At 47.0% G+C, this 15963-nt stretch overlaps 9 non-coding genes and 2 pseudogenes across 9 annotated transcripts; all 11 read left to right on the forward strand.

Moving 5' to 3' along the window:
* Nucleotides 1-814: 814 nt before the first annotated feature.
* On the forward strand, nt 815-1005 carry LOC142718169 (U2 spliceosomal RNA). The gene has a single exon (XR_012872302.1). It is a non-coding gene; the product is annotated as a U2 spliceosomal RNA (small nuclear RNA).
* Nucleotides 1006-2301: 1296 nt separating this feature from the next.
* Nucleotides 2302-2492, forward strand: LOC142718259 (U2 spliceosomal RNA). The gene has a single exon (XR_012872392.1). It is a non-coding gene; the product is annotated as a U2 spliceosomal RNA (small nuclear RNA).
* Nucleotides 2493-3773: 1281 nt separating this feature from the next.
* LOC142718170 (U2 spliceosomal RNA) lies at nt 3774-3964 on the forward strand. Its single transcript, XR_012872304.1, has one exon. It is a non-coding gene; the product is annotated as a U2 spliceosomal RNA (small nuclear RNA).
* Nucleotides 3965-5256: 1292 nt separating this feature from the next.
* On the forward strand, nt 5257-5447 carry LOC142718171 (U2 spliceosomal RNA). Its single transcript, XR_012872305.1, has one exon. It is a non-coding gene; the product is annotated as a U2 spliceosomal RNA (small nuclear RNA).
* A 1288-nt stretch (nt 5448-6735) lies between these two features.
* On the forward strand, nt 6736-6926 carry LOC142718172 (U2 spliceosomal RNA). Its single transcript, XR_012872306.1, has one exon. It is a non-coding gene; the product is annotated as a U2 spliceosomal RNA (small nuclear RNA).
* A 1276-nt stretch (nt 6927-8202) lies between these two features.
* On the forward strand, nt 8203-8393 carry LOC142718173 (U2 spliceosomal RNA). Its single transcript, XR_012872307.1, has one exon. It is a non-coding gene; the product is annotated as a U2 spliceosomal RNA (small nuclear RNA).
* A 1284-nt stretch (nt 8394-9677) lies between these two features.
* LOC142718269 (U2 spliceosomal RNA) lies at nt 9678-9788 on the forward strand (annotated as a pseudogene).
* Nucleotides 9789-11137: 1349 nt separating this feature from the next.
* Nucleotides 11138-11349, forward strand: LOC142718268 (U2 spliceosomal RNA; annotated as a pseudogene).
* A 1276-nt stretch (nt 11350-12625) lies between these two features.
* LOC142718174 (U2 spliceosomal RNA) lies at nt 12626-12816 on the forward strand. The gene has a single exon (XR_012872308.1). It is a non-coding gene; the product is annotated as a U2 spliceosomal RNA (small nuclear RNA).
* Nucleotides 12817-14112: 1296 nt separating this feature from the next.
* LOC142718175 (U2 spliceosomal RNA) lies at nt 14113-14303 on the forward strand. The gene has a single exon (XR_012872309.1). It is a non-coding gene; the product is annotated as a U2 spliceosomal RNA (small nuclear RNA).
* A 1272-nt stretch (nt 14304-15575) lies between these two features.
* On the forward strand, nt 15576-15766 carry LOC142718178 (U2 spliceosomal RNA). Its single transcript, XR_012872310.1, has one exon. It is a non-coding gene; the product is annotated as a U2 spliceosomal RNA (small nuclear RNA).
* The last annotated feature ends 197 nt before the right edge of the window (nt 15767-15963 follow it).

The following is a 15963-nucleotide window of genomic DNA, read 5'->3' on the forward strand; positions in this document are numbered from 1 at the left end:
GTACTGTCGTCCCTACATTTCAAGAAGAAGTAAGAATTGCAGTTGCAACAAAGCCTTGCTTGCCTACAAAGAGAGCAGCAATTTGGATTTGTTACTATGTTACCTAGAAGAATAACAAACTGTGCAAGGATGGAGGTTGTAGGAGCAAGGAGAAGTTGTCTGTAAAGTTGGTGGATGCCTATTTTCCATTTTGCAGTCCCTTGTCTCCCTCTTGTGGCCTCCTGGAGGCAACTAGCTGTGCAAAAAAAAGACAGCCTGGCGGCCGGCTGTTGCAGTGTTGCCCTCTCAGGCAACACTGAGTGACTGACTGAGCCTCACCGTCTTATATAAAGTTCAGACGGAACTTTGCACGTGTCATAGTGGAGCCCTCAGGATTCCAGAGCCAGCTTTCTGACATCATAATGGGGCCTCAGAGATAAAAGCCTGGGCCCAGGCAGTGTTGGTCAGTGCTGCTCAGCAGGCAGCACTGGACTGGACTGGATTACAGCTGATACAAGGTGTGAAGGAACAAGGGGTGGCTGTGGGCATGCACTTGCTGCCGCTGCCAGTGTTTATCTGCATGGCAGCAGGGCATTTGGGCGTTGCCAGGAAGGCGTTTTTATGTAGATTCCTCCTCTTTCAGCACTGCATTGTGGTGCAAGCAAAAGAAGCAAATCCTGTCTGGCTTCCTCTCCGGCCTTTATTCACCTCCCGTGTAGCTGTGAGTGTGTGAGCCTGCAGGGCCCCATGGAATTGCCTAGAAGTAGGCTGAATCGCTGCAAGGGCTGAACAGCAGTATCGGGCAGGCTCGGGCAACGCGCGGCCCGTTCGGGTTATCGCTTCTCGGCCTTTTGGCTAAGATCAAGTGTAGTATCTGTTCTTATCAGTTTAATATCTGATACGTCCCCTATCTGGGGACCATATATTAAATGGATTTTTAGAACAGGGAGATGGAAATAGAGCTTGCTCTGTCCACTCCACGCATTGACCTGGTATTGCAGTATTTCCAGGACCGGTGCACCCTTTCCTTATGTGTTGACTAAAAGCAGATTCCAAAAGTGTTTTTTGTCTTTGCTATTGTTTCTGTCTTTCTGAAGGGATCTCCCCTTTTAATCCCATTATTTCAACACCTGTTGGACAATGCATGAGTGATAATGAGCTCATTGATTAAATGCAATTAATGAATAGATTGCCACCTCTTGTTGTGTGTCGTCTGTGTTTCTGTGTTTCCGGCATTTCACATTGGAACACCTCATTCACCTTCCTTGTCTTCTCTCCGCCCTCCCTTTTAGGTAAGTTAAAGAGCTGCACCTGAGCCAGCCACTGATTGATTGATTGATTGATTGATTGATTGATTGATTGATTGATTGATTGATTGATTGATGCAGCACAACAGTCAAATAGTGGAGTGGAGTAGGGGAACAGCAAACAGCCAATAAAGCAGCCCGCCCGCTCACCTGCCCGCCACAATGGACCTACCTGTGTACACTAGATGGATGTGATGGAATGTACTGTCGTCCCTACATTTCAAGAAGAAGTAAGAATTGCAGTTGCAACAAAGCCTTGCTTGCCTACAAAGAGAGCAGCAATTTGGATTTGTTACTATGTTACCTAGAAGAATAACAAACTGTGCAAGGATGGAGGTTGTAGGAGCAAGGAGAAGTTGTCTGTAAAGTTGGTGGATGCCTATTTTCCATTTTGCAGTCCCTTGTCTCCCTCTTGTGGCCTCCTGGAGGCAACTAGCTGTGCAAAAAAAAGACAGCCTGGCGGCCGGCTGTTGCAGTGTTGCCCTCTCAGGCAACACTGAGTGACTGACTGAGCCTCACCGTCTTATATAAAGTTCAGACGGAACTTTGCACGTGTCATAGTGGAGCCCTCAGGATTCCAGAGCCAGCTTTCTGACATCATAATGGGGCCTCAGAGATAAAAGCCTGGGCCCAGGCAGTGTTGGTCAGTGCTGCTCAGCAGGCAGCACTGGACTGGACTGGATTACAGCTGATACAAGGTGTGAAGGAACAAGGGGTGGCTGTGGGCATGCACTTGCTGCCGCTGCCAGTGTTTATCTGCATGGCAGCAGGGCATTTGGGCGTTGCCAGGAAGGCGTTTTTATGTAGATTCCTCCTCTTTCAGCACTGCATTGTGGTGCAAGCAAAAGAAGCAAATCCTGTCTGGCTTCCTCTCCGGCCTTTATTCACCTCCCGTGTAGCTGTGAGTGTGTGAGCCTGCAGGGCCCCATGGAATTGCCTAGAAGTAGGCTGAATCGCTGCAAGGGCTGAACAGCAGTATCGGGCAGGCTCGGGCAACGCGCGGCCCGTTCGGGTTATCGCTTCTCGGCCTTTTGGCTAAGATCAAGTGTAGTATCTGTTCTTATCAGTTTAATATCTGATACGTCCCCTATCTGGGGACCATATATTAAATGGATTTTTAGAACAGGGAGATGGAAATAGAGCTTGCTCTGTCCACTCCACGCATTGACCTGGTATTGCAGTATTTCCAGGAACGGTGCACCCTTTCCTTATGTGTTGACTAAAAGCAGATTCCAAAAGTGTTTTTTGTCTTTGCTATTGTTTCTGTCTTTCTGAAGGGATCTCCCCTTTTAATCCCATTATTTCAACACCTGTTGGACAATGCATGAGTGATAATGAGCTCATTGATTAAATGCAATTAATGAATAGATTGCCACCTCTTGTTGTGTGTCGTCTGTGTTTCTGTGTTTCCGGCATTTCACATTGGAACACCTCATTCACCTTCCTTGTCTTCTCTCCGCCCTCCCTTTTAGGTAAGTTAAAGAGCTGCACCTGAGCCAGCCACTGATTGATTGATTGATTGATTGATTGATTGATTGATTGATTGATGCAGCACAACAGTCAAATAGTGGAGTGGAGTAGGGGAACAGCAAACAGCCAATAAAGCAGCCCGCCCGCTCGCCTGCCCGCCACAATGGACCTACCTGTGTACACTAGATGGATGTGATGGAATGTACTGTCGTCCCTACATTTCAAGAAGAAGTAAGAATTGCAGTTGCAACAAAGCCTTGCTTGCCTACAAAGAGAGCAGCAATTTGGATTTGTTACTATGTTACCTAGAAGAATAACAAACTGTGCAAGGATGGAGGTTGTAGGAGCAAGGAGAAGTTGTCTGTAAAGTTGGTGGATGCCTATTTTCCATTTTGCAGTCCCTTGTCTCCCTCTTGTGGCCTCCTGGAGGCAACTAGCTGTGCAAAAAAAAAGACAGCCTGGCGGCCGGCTGTTGCAGTGTTGCCCTCTCAGGCAACACTGAGTGACTGACTGAGCCTCACCGTCTTATATAAAGTTCAGACGGAACTTTGCACGTGTCATAGTGGAGCCCTCAGGATTCCAGAGCCAGCTTTCTGACATCATAATGGGGCCTCAGAGATAAAAGCCTGGGCCCAGGCAGTGTTGGTCAGTGCTGCTCAGCAGGCAGCACTGGACTGGACTGGATTACAGCTGATACAAGGTGTGAAGGAACAAGGGGTGGCTGTGGGCATGCACTTGCTGCCGCTGCCAGTGTTTATCTGCATGGCAGCAGGGCATTTGGGCGTTGCCAGGAAGGCGTTTTTATGTAGATTCCTCCTCTTTCAGCACTGCATTGTGGTGCAAGCAAAAGAAGCAAATCCTGTCTGGCTTCCTCTCCGGCCTTTATTCACCTCCCGTGTAGCTGTGAGTGTGTGAGCCTGCAGGGCCCCATGGAATTGCCTAGAAGTAGGCTGAATCGCTGCAAGGGCTGAACAGCAGTATCGGGCAGGCTCGGGCAACGCGCGGCCCGTTCGGGTTATCGCTTCTCGGCCTTTTGGCTAAGATCAAGTGTAGTATCTGTTCTTATCAGTTTAATATCTGATACGTCCCCTATCTGGGGACCATATATTAAATGGATTTTTAGAACAGGGAGATGGAAATAGAGCTTGCTCTGTCCACTCCACGCATTGACCTGGTATTGCAGTATTTCCAGGACCGGTGCACCCTTTCCTTATGTGTTGACTAAAAGCAGATTCCAAAAGTGTTTTTTGTCTTTGCTATTGTTTCTGTCTTTCTGAAGGGATCTCCCCTTTTAATCCCATTATTTCAACACCTGTTGGACAATGCATGAGTGATAATGAGCTCATTGATTAAATGCAATTAATGAATAGATTGCCACCTCTTGTTGTGTGTCGTCTGTGTTTCTGTGTTTCCGGCATTTCACATTGGAACACCTCATTCACCTTCCTTGTCTTCTCTCCGCCCTCCCTTTTAGGTAAGTTAAAGAGCTGCACCTGAGCCAGCCACTGATTGATTGATTGATTGATTGATTGATTGATTGATTGATTGATTGATTGATTGATGCAGCACAACAGTCAAATAGTGGAGTGGAGTAGGGGAACAGCAAACAGCCAATAAAGCAGCCCGCCCGCTCGCCTGCCCGCCACAATGGACCTACCTGTGTACACTAGATGGATGTGATGGAATGTACTGTCGTCCCTACATTTCAAGAAGAAGTAAGAATTGCAGTTGCAACAAAGCCTTGCTTGCCTACAAAGAGAGCAGCAATTTGGATTTGTTACTATGTTACCTAGAAGAATAACAAACTGTGCAAGGATGGAGGTTGTAGGAGCAAGGAGAAGTTGTCTGTAAAGTTGGTGGATGCCTATTTTCCATTTTGCAGTCCCTTGTCTCCCTCTTGTGGCCTCCTGGAGGCAACTAGCTGTGCAAAAAAAAGACAGCCTGGCGGCCGGCTGTTGCAGTGTTGCCCTCTCAGGCAACACTGAGTGACTGACTGAGCCTCACCGTCTTATATAAAGTTCAGACGGAACTTTGCACGTGTCATAGTGGAGCCCTCAGGATTCCAGAGCCAGCTTTCTGACATCATAATGGGGCCTCAGAGATAAAAGCCTGGGCCCAGGCAGTGTTGGTCAGTGCTGCTCAGCAGGCAGCACTGGACTGGACTGGATTACAGCTGATACAAGGTGTGAAGGAACAAGGGGTGGCTGTGGGCATGCACTTGCTGCCGCTGCCAGTGTTTATCTGCATGGCAGCAGGGCATTTGGGCGTTGCCAGGAAGGCGTTTTTATGTAGATTCCTCCTCTTTCAGCACTGCATTGTGGTGCAAGCAAAAGAAGCAAATCCTGTCTGGCTTCCTCTCCGGCCTTTATTCACCTCCCGTGTAGCTGTGAGTGTGTGAGCCTGCAGGGCCCCATGTAATTGCCTAGAAGTAGGCTGAATCGCTGCAAGGGCTGAACAGCAGTATCGGGCAGGCTCGGGCAACGCGCGGCCCGTTCGGGTTATCGCTTCTCGGCCTTTTGGCTAAGATCAAGTGTAGTATCTGTTCTTATCAGTTTAATATCTGATACGTCCCCTATCTGGGGACCATATATTAAATGGATTTTTAGAACAGGGAGATGGAAATAGAGCTTGCTCTGTCCACTCCACGCATTGACCTGGTATTGCAGTATTTCCAGGACCGGTGCACCCTTTCCTTATGTGTTGACTAAAAGCAGATTCCAAAAGTGTTTTTTGTCTTTGCTATTGTTTCTGTCTTTCTGAAGGGATCTCCCCTTTTAATCCCATTATTTCAACACCTGTTGGACAATGCATGAGTGATAATGAGCTCATTGATTAAATGCAATTAATGAATAGATTGCCACCTCTTGTTGTGTGTCGTCTGTGTTTCTGTGTTTCCGGCATTTCACATTGGAACACCTCATTCACCTTCCTTGTCTTCTCTCCGCCCTCCCTTTTAGGTAAGTTAAAGAGCTGCACCTGAGCCAGCCACTGATTGATTGATTGATTGATTGATTGATTGATTGATTGATTGATTGATTGATGCAGCACAACAGTCAAATAGTGGAGTGGAGTAGGGGAACAGCAAACAGCCAATAAAGCAGCCCGCCCGCTCGCCTGCCCGCCACAATGGACCTACCTGTGTACACTAGATGGATGTGATGGAATGTACTGTCGTCCCTACATTTCAAGAAGAAGTAAGAATTGCAGTTGCAACAAAGCCTTGCTTGCCTACAAAGAGAGCAGCAATTTGGATTTGTTACTATGTTACCTAGAAGAATAACAAACTGTGCAAGGATGGAGGTTGTAGGAGCAAGGAGAAGTTGTCTGTAAAGTTGGTGGATGCCTATTTTCCATTTTGCAGTCCCTTGTCTCCCTCTTGTGGGTTCCTGGAGGCAACTAGCTGTGCAAAAAAAAGACAGCCTGGCGGCCGGCTGTTGCAGTGTTGCCCTCTCAGGCAACACTGAGTGACTGACTGAGCCTCACCGTCTTATATAAAGTTCAGACGGAACTTTGCACGTGTCATAGTGGAGCCCTCAGGATTCCAGAGCCAGCTTTCTGACATCATAATGGGGCCTCAGAGATAAAAGCCTGGGCCCAGGCAGTGTTGGTCAGTGCTGCTCAGCAGGCAGCACTGGACTGGACTGGATTACAGCTGATACAAGGTGTGAAGGAACAAGGGGTGGCTGTGGGCATGCACTTGCTGCCGCTGCCAGTGTTTATCTGCATGGCAGCAGGGCATTTGGGCGTTGCCAGGAAGGCGTTTTTATGTAGATTCCTCCTCTTTCAGCACTGCATTGTGGTGCAAGCAAAAGAAGCAAATCCTGTCTGGCTTCCTCTCCGGCCTTTATTCACCTCCCGTGTAGCTGTGAGTGTGTGAGCCTGCAGGGCCCCATGGAATTGCCTAGAAGTAGGCTGAATCGCTGCAAGGGCTGAACAGCAGTATCGGGCAGGCTCGGGCAACGCGCGGCCCGTTCGGGTTATCGCTTCTCGGCCTTTTGGCTAAGATCAAGTGTAGTATCTGTTCTTATCAGTTTAATATCTGATACGTCCCCTATCTGGGGACCATATATTAAATGGATTTTTAGAACAGGGAGATGGAAATAGAGCTTGCTCTGTCCACTCCACGCATTGACCTGGTATTGCAGTATTTCCAGGACCGGTGCACCCTTTCCTTATGTGTTGACTAAAAGCAGATTCCAAAAGTGTTTTTTGTCTTTGCTATTGTTTCTGTCTTTCTGAAGGGATCTCCCCTTTTAATCCCATTATTTCAACACCTGTTGGAAAATGCATGAGTGATAATGAGCTCATTGATTAAATGCAATTAATGAATAGATTGCCACCTCTTGTTGTGTGTCGTCTGTGTTTCTGTGTTTCCGGCATTTCACATTGGAACACCTCATTCACCTTCCTTGTCTTCTCTCCGCCCTCCCTTTTAGGTAAGTTAAAGAGCTGCACCTGAGCCAGCCACTGATTGATTGATTGATTGATTGATTGATTGATTGATTGATGCAGCACAACAGTCAAATAGTGGAGTGGAGTAGGGGAACAGCAAACAGCCAATAAAGCAGCCCGCCCGCTCGCCTGCCCGCCACAATGGACCTACCTGTGTACACTAGATGGATGTGATGGAATGTACTGTCGTCCCTACATTTCAAGAAGAAGTAAGAATTGCAGTTGCAACAAAGCCTTGCTTGCCTACAAAGAGAGCAGCAATTTGGATTTGTTACTATGTTACCTAGAAGAATAACAAACTGTGCAAGGATGGAGGTTGTAGGAGCAAGGAGAAGTTGTCTGTAAAGTTGGTGGATGCCTATTTTCCATTTTGCAGTCCCTTGTCTCCCTCTTGTGGCCTCCTGGAGGCAACTAGCTGTGCAAAAAAAAGACAGCCTGGCGGCCGGCTGTTGCAGTGTTGCCCTCTCAGGCAACACTGAGTGACTGACTGAGCCTCACCGTCTTATATAAAGTTCAGACGGAACTTTGCACGTGTCATAGTGGAGCCCTCAGGATTCCAGAGCCAGCTTTCTGACATCATAATGGGGCCTCAGAGATAAAAGCCTGGGCCCAGGCAGTGTTGGTCAGTGCTGCTCAGCAGGCAGCACTGGACTGGACTGGATTACAGCTGATACAAGGTGTGAAGGAACAAGGGGTGGCTGTGGGCATGCACTTGCTGCCGCTGCCAGTGTTTATCTGCATGGCAGCAGGGCATTTGGGCGTTGCCAGGAAGGCGTTTTTATGTAGATTCCTCCTCTTTCAGCACTGCATTGTGGTGCAAGCAAAAGAAACAAATCCTGTCTGGCTTCCTCTCCGGCCTTTATTCACCTCCCGTGTAGCTGTGAGTGTGTGAGCCTGCAGGGCCCCATGGAATTGCCTAGAAGTAGGCTGAATCGCTGCAAGGGCTGAACAGCAGTATCGGGCAGGCTCGGGCAACGCGCGGCCCGTTCGGGTTATCGCTTCTCGGCCTTTTGGCTAAGATCAAGTGTAGTATCTGTTCTTATCAGTTTAATATCTGATACGTCCCCTATCTGGGGACCATATATTAAATGGATTTTTAGAACAGGGAGATGGAAATAGAGCTTGCTCTGTCCACTCCACGCATTGACCTGGTATTGCAGTATTTCCAGGACCGGTGCACCCTTTCCTTATGTGTTGACTAAAAGCAGATTCCAAAAGTGTTTTTTGTCTTTGCTATTGTTTCTGTCTTTCTGAAGGGATCTCCCCTTTTAATCCCATTATTTCAACACCTGTTGGACAATGCATGAGTGATAATGAGCTCATTGATTAAATGCAATTAATGAATAGATTGCCACCTCTTGTTGTGTGTCGTCTGTGTTTCTGTGTTTCCGGCATTTCACATTGGAACACCTCATTCACCTTCCTTGTCTTCTCTCCGCCCTCCCTTTTAGGTAAGTTAAAGAGCTGCACCTGAGCCAGCCACTGATTGATTGATTGATTGATTGATTGATTGATTGATTGATTGATTGATGCAGCACAACAGTCAAATAGTGGAGTGGAGTAGGGGAACAGCAAACAGCCAATAAAGCAGCCCGCCCGCTCGCCTGCCCGCCACAATGGACCTACCTGTGTACACTAGATGGATGTGATGGAATGTACTGTCGTCCCTACATTTCAAGAAGAAGTAAGAATTGCAGTTGCAACAAAGCCTTGCTTGCCTACAAAGAGAGCAGCAATTTGGATTTGTTACTATGTTACCTAGAAGAATAACAAACTGTGCAAGGATGGAGGTTGTAGGAGCAAGGAGAAGTTGTCTGTAAAGTTGGTGGATGCCTATTTTCCATTTTGCAGTCCCTTGTCTCCCTCTTGTGGCCTCCTGGAGGCAACTAGCTGTGCAAAAAAAAGACAGCCTGGCGGCCGGCTGTTGCAGTGTTGCCCTCTCAGGCAACACTGAGTGACTGACTGAGCCTCACCGTCTTATATAAAGTTCAGACGGTACTTTGCACGTGTCATAGTGGAGCCCTCAGGATTCCAGAGCCAGCTTTCTGACATCATAATGGGGCCTCAGAGATAAAAGCCTGGGCCCAGGCAGTGTTGGTCAGTGCTGCTCAGCAGGCAGCACTGGACTGGACTGGATTACAGCTGATACAAGGTGTGAAGGAACAAGGGGTGGCTGTGGGCATGCACTTGCTGCCGCTGCCAGTGTTTATCTGCATGGCAGCAGGGCATTTGGGCGTTGCCAGGAAGGCGTTTTTATGTAGATTCCTCCTCTTTCAGCACTGCATTGTGGTGCAAGCAAAAGAAGCAAATCCTGTCTGGCTTCCTCTCCGGCCTTTATTCACCTCCCGTGTAGCTGTGAGTGTGTGAGCCTGCAGGGCCCCATGGAATTGCCTAGAAGTAGGCTGAATCGCTGCAAGGGCTGAACAGCAGTATCGGGCAGGCTCGGGCAACGCGCGGCCCGTTCGGGTTATCGCTTCTCGGCCTTTTGGCTAAGATCAAGTGTAGTACTTTAGGGTATTGCCTTGTTTCTTGGTCAGGAGGTGCCCTGGTACCCTTTTCCTTGGCCTGGGGGGATCGTTTCTCTTAGGAGAGACTTCACCCCTCTGCTGCTATTGGGGAGGAGGATTAGTCCAGGGCAACGGGGAGCGATCACCTGCCTGGTACTTCGGTACTGAAGGTACTCTTTGGAAATTGCTGGAATTCGTTTGGAGCAGGATGGAGGAAATTCCCGAATATATGCGTACCAGGAATGCTGTCCGGTTTTTCGTGGAGGAATCTGAGCGACAAAGGAAGGATCTGGAGTACATCACAAAGGTTCTTTTGTTGGATTTCTTTCAGCTGGAGAGATCATGCATTTTGGCGGTGATGGACTATCCGAGGAGAGGGTGCTTTGATATTACCTTCACCACAGAAGAAATTTATGCTGTCTTTTTGGAACGTTTGAAGGAAGGTAAAAGGGACCCAAGACTTGTGGGTGTGAAGGTAACACCACATTTTGTGCCAAACAAAAAGTTGGTGGTCGTAAAGATGTTTTCGCCTTACGTGGAAGAAGAGGACATTAAGTTATTTCTCAATAAGTTTTGTGAGGAGGTGGTGGGAAAGGGGAAAGTGTTTAACCCTTTTGGATTTTGGACTGGGAAGTGGAAATTTCTTTGTAAATTTGTGAGAATTGGTGAATCTAGAAACCTATTGTTTCCTCCAGCGCGGTTTAAGATTGGAAGTGCGTGTGGAAATTTATTTTTTCTTGGAATGGATATGTTTTGTTTGAATTGTAAAGAGTATGGTCATGAGAGAGAAACCTGTGAGAGAGTAATGTGTACAAAATGTCTGCAAGAGGGACATAAGTATAATGAATGTCAGAAAGGGAAAGTATGTAATATGTGTGGAGAGGAGGGGCACATATTCAAATCATGCCCAAAGAAAAGCAAACGTGAGGTACAAGAGGAAAATAAGAAGATAGTCAAAAGAAAGGAAGCGGAAGTTAGTTTGGAAGAAGGCAAGCTTCAGAAATTGGAAGGAAGTGGGCAAAGTGATGAGAAAAAAAGGAAAAAAGCAGAGAGAAAGAAAAAAAGTGTCATTTCAGAAGAGGAAAGAGCAGAAAGAGACAGGTTACTGGAAGAAGTAGAGGAGTTACGTAGTAAAATTAATTTTGAAAAAATGCGGAGGAGGGTGCGGCTCTGTGTAAGAGAAAATTTACCAGGGTTTCTTGAAAGGTATGGTGTGCCAACGTGGTTAACGTGCATTGTAAACTGTGAATGGGATGGTAATGATTTGCAGGAACATCTATTGGATATGATAGGAATTATTGCTGTTAAAAAAGGAATGTTTTTTTGATTTCTTAAGGAAAAAAAGGAAAGAGGAAAACAAAAATTAATTATACGTTTTCAGTTTTCATTGTGATGATCTAAGTCTTTTTTATTTTGAATTTTATGATTTTTAAGACGTGATCTGAATGAAAAAAAGAAAAAAAAAAAAAAAAAAAAAAAAATCTGTTCTTATCAGTTTAATATCTGATACGTCCCCTATCTGGGGACCATATATTAAATGGATTTTTAGAACAGGGAGATGGAAATAGAGCTTGCTCTGTCCACTCCACGCATTGACCTGGTATTGCAGTATTTCCAGGACCGGTGCACCCTTTCCTTATGTGTTGACTAAAAGCAGATTCCAAAAGTGTTTTTTGTCTTTGCTATTGTTTCTGTCTTTCTGAAGGGATCTCCCCTTTTAATCCCATTATTTCAACACCTGTTGGACAATGCATGAGTGATAATGAGCTCATTGATTAAATGCAATTAATGAATAGATTGCCACCTCTTGTTGTGTGTCGTCTGTGTTTCTGTGTTTCCGGCATTTCACATTGGAACACCTCATTCACCTTCCTTGTCTTCTCTCCGCCCTCCCTTTTAGGTAAGTTAAAGAGCTGCACCTGAGCCAGCCACTGATTGATTGATTGATTGATTGATTGATTGATTGATTGATGCAGCACAACAGTCAAATAGTGGAGTGGAGTAGGGGAACAGCAAACAGCCAATAAAGCAGCCCGCCCGCGCGCCTGCCCGCCACAATGGACCTACCTGTGTACACTAGATGGATGTGATGGAATGTACTGTCGTCCCTACATTTCAAGAAGAAGTAAGAATTGCAGTTGCAACAAAGCCTTGCTTGCCTACAAAGAGAGCAGCAATTTGGATTTGTTACTATGTTACCTAGAAGAATAACAAACTGTGCAAGGATGGAGGTTGTAGGAGCAAGGAGAAGTTGTCTGTAAAGTTGGTGGATGCCTATTTTCCATTTTGCAGTCCCTTGTCTCCCTCTTGTGGCCTCCTGGAGGCAACTAGCTGTGCAAAAAAAAGACAGCCTGGCGGCCGGCTGTTGCAGTGTTGCCCTCTCAGGCAACACTGAGTGACTGACTGAGCCTCACCGTCTTATATAAAGTTCAGACGGAACTTTGCACGTGTCATAGTGGAGCCCTCAGGATTCCAGAGCCAGCTTTCTGACATCATAATGGGGCCTCAGAGATAAAAGCCTGGGCCCAGGCAGTGTTGGTCAGTGCTGCTCAGCAGGCAGCACTGGACTGGACTGGATTACAGCTGATACAAGGTGTGAAGGAACAAGGGGTGGCTGTGGGCATGCACTTGCTGCCGCTGCCAGTGTTTATCTGCATGGCAGCAGGGCATTTGGGCGTTGCCAGGAAGGCGTTTTTATGTAGATTCCTCCTCTTTCAGCACTGCATTGTGGTGCAAGCAAAAGAAGCAAATCCTGTCTGGCTTCCTCTCCGGCCTTTATTCACCTCCCGTGTAGCTGTGAGTGTGTGAGCCTGCAGGGCCCCATGGAATTGCCTAGAAGTAGGCTGAATCGCTGCAAGGGCTGAACAGCAGTATCGGGCAGGCTCGGGCAACGCGCGGCCCGTTCGGGTTATCGCTTCTCGGCCTTTTGGCTAAGATCAAGTGTAGTATCTGTTCTTATCAGTTTAATATCTGATACGTCCCCTATCTGGGGACCATATATTAAATGGATTTTTAGAACAGGGAGATGGAAATAGAGCTTGCTCTGTCCACTCCACGCATTGACCTGGTATTGCAGTATTTCCAGGACCGGTGCACCCTTTCCTTATGTGTTGACTAAAAGCAGATTCCAAAAGTGTTTTTTGTCTTTGCTATTGTTTCTGTCTTTCTGAAGGGATCTCCCCTTTTAATCCCATTATTTCAACACCTGTTGGACAATGCATGAGTGATAATGAGCTCATTGTTTAAATGCAATTAATGAATAGATTGCCACCTCTTGTTGTGTGTCGTCTGTGTTTCTGTGTTTCCGGCATTTCACATTGGAACACCTCATTCACCTTCCTTGTCTTCTCTCCGCCCTCCCTTTTAGGTAAGTTAAAGAGCTGCACCTGAGCCAGCCACTGATTGATTGATTGATTGATTGATTGATTGATTGATTGATTGATTGATTGATTGATTGATGCAGCACAACAGTCAAATAGTGGAGTGGAGTAGGGGAACAGCAAACAGCCAATAAAGCAGCCCGCCCGCTCGCCTGCCCGCCACAATGGACCTACCTGTGTACACTAGATGGATGTGATGGAATGTACTGTCGTCCCTACATTTCAAGAAGAAGTAAGAATTGCAGTTGCAACAAAGCCTTGCTTGCCTACAAAGAGAGCAGCAATTTGGATTTGTTACTATGTTACCTAGAAGAATAACAAACTGTGCAAGGATGGAGGTTGTAGGAGCAAGGAGAAGTTGTCTGTAAAGTTGGTGGATGCCTATTTTCCATTTTGCAGTCCCTTGTCTCCCTCTTGTGGCCTCCTGGAGGCAACTAGCTGTGCAAAAAAAAGACAGCCTGGCGGCCGGCTGTTGCAGTGTTGCCCTCTCAGGCAACACTGAGTGACTGACTGAGCCTCACCGTCTTATATAAAGTTCAGACGGAACTTTGCACGTGTCATAGTGGAGCCCTCAGGATTCCAGAGCCAGCTTTCTGACATCATAATGGGGCCTCAGAGATAAAAGCCTGGGCCCAGGCAGTGTTGGTCAGTGCTGCTCAGCAGGCAGCACTGGACTGGACTGGATTACAGCTGATACAAGGTGTGAAGGAACAAGGGGTGGCTGTGGGCATGCACTTGCTGCCGCTGCCAGTGTTTATCTGCATGGCAGCAGGGCATTTGGGCGTTGCCAGGAAGGCGTTTTTATGTAGATTCCTCCTCTTTCAGCACTGCATTGTGGTGCAAGCAAAAGAAGCAAATCCTGTCTGGCTTCCTCTCCGGCCTTTATTCACCTCCCGTGTAGCTGTGAGTGTGTGAGCCTGCAGGGCCCCATGGAATTGCCTAGAAGTAGGCTGAATCGCTGCAAGGGCTGAACAGCAGTATCGGGCAGGCTCGGGCAACGCGCGGCCCGTTCGGGTTATCGCTTCTCGGCCTTTTGGCTAAGATCAAGTGTAGTATCTGTTCTTATCAGTTTAATATCTGATACGTCCCCTATCTGGGGACCATATATTAAATGGATTTTTAGAACAGGGAGATGGAAATAGAGCTTGCTCTGTCCACTCCACGCATTGACCTGGTATTGCAGTATTTCCAGGACCGGTGCACCCTTTCCTTATGTGTTGACTAAAAGCAGATTCCAAAAGTGTTTTTTGTCTTTGCTATTGTTTCTGTCTTTCTGAAGGGATCTCCCCTTTTAATCCCATTATTTCAACACCTGTTGGACAATGCATGAGTGATAATGAGCTCATTGATTAAATGCAATTAATGAATAGATTGCCACCTCTTGTTGTGTGTCGTCTGTGTTTCTGTGTTTCCGGCATTTCACATTGGAACACCTCATTCACCTTCCTTGTCTTCTCTCCGCCCTCCCTTTTAGGTAAGTTAAAGAGCTGCACCTGAGCCAGCCACTGATTGATTGATTGATTGATTGATTGATTGATTGATGCAGCACAACAGTCAAATAGTGGAGTGGAGTAGGGGAACAGCAAACAGCCAATAAAGCAGCCCGCCCGCTCGCCTGCCCGCCACAATGGACCTACCTGTGTACACTAGATGGATGTGATGGAATGTACTGTCGTCCCTACATTTCAAGAAGAAGTAAGAATTGCAGTTGCAACAAAGCCTTGCTTGCCTACAAAGAGAGCAGCAATTTGGATTTGTTACTATGTTACCTAGAAGAATAACAAACTGTGCAAGGATGGAGGTTGTAGGAGCAAGGAGAAGTTGTCTGTAAAGTTGGTGGATGCCTATTTTCCATTTTGCAGTCCCTTGTCTCCCTCTTGTGGCCTCCTGGAGGCAACTAGCTGTGCAAAAAAAAGACAGCCTGGCGGCCGGCTGTTGCAGTGTTGCCCTCTCAGGCAACACTGAGTGACTGACTGAGCCTCACCGTCTTATATAAAGTTCAGACGGAACTTTGCACGTGTCATAGTGGAGCCCTCAGGATTCCAGAGCCAGCTTTCTGACATCATAATGGGGCCTCAGAGATAAAAGCCTGGGCCCAGGCAGTGTTGGTCAGTGCTGCTCAGCAGGCAGCACTGGACTGGACTGGATTACAGCTGATACAAGGTGTGAAGGAACAAGGGGTGGCTGTGGGCATGCACTTGCTGCCGCTGCCAGTGTTTATCTGCATGGCAGCAGGGCATTTGGGCGTTGCCAGGAAGGCGTTTTTATGTAGATTCCTCCTCTTTCAGCACTGCATTGTGGTGCAAGCAAAAGAAGCAAATCCTGTCTGGCTTCCTCTCCGGCCTTTATTCACCTCCCGTGTAGCTGTGAGTGTGTGAGCCTGCAGGGCCCCATGGAATTGCCTAGAAGTAGGCTGAATCGCTGCAAGGGCTGAACAGCAGTATCGGGCAGGCTCGGGCAACGCGCGGCCCGTTCGGGTTATCGCTTCTCGGCCTTTTGGCTAAGATCAAGTGTAGTATCTGTTCTTATCAGTTTAATATCTGATACGTCCCCTATCTGGGGACCATATATTAAATGGATTTTTAGAACAGGGAGATGGAAATAGAGCTTGCTCTGTCCACTCCACGCATTGACCTGGTATTGCAGTATTTCCAGGACCGGTGCACCCTTTCCTTATGTGTTGACTAAAAGCAGATTCCAAAAGTGTTTTTTGTCTTTGCTATTGTTTCTGTCTTTCTGAAGGGATCTCCCCTTTTAATCCCATTATTTCAACACCTGTTGGACAATGCATGAGTGATAATGAGCTCATTGATTAAATGCAATTAATGAATAGATTGCCACCTCTTGTTGTGTGTCGTCTGTGTTTCT

Source organism: Rhinoderma darwinii, unplaced genomic scaffold (assembly GCF_050947455.1).
Source record: "Rhinoderma darwinii isolate aRhiDar2 unplaced genomic scaffold, aRhiDar2.hap1 Scaffold_461, whole genome shotgun sequence".
Taxonomy (NCBI): Eukaryota; Metazoa; Chordata; class Amphibia; order Anura; family Rhinodermatidae; genus Rhinoderma; species Rhinoderma darwinii.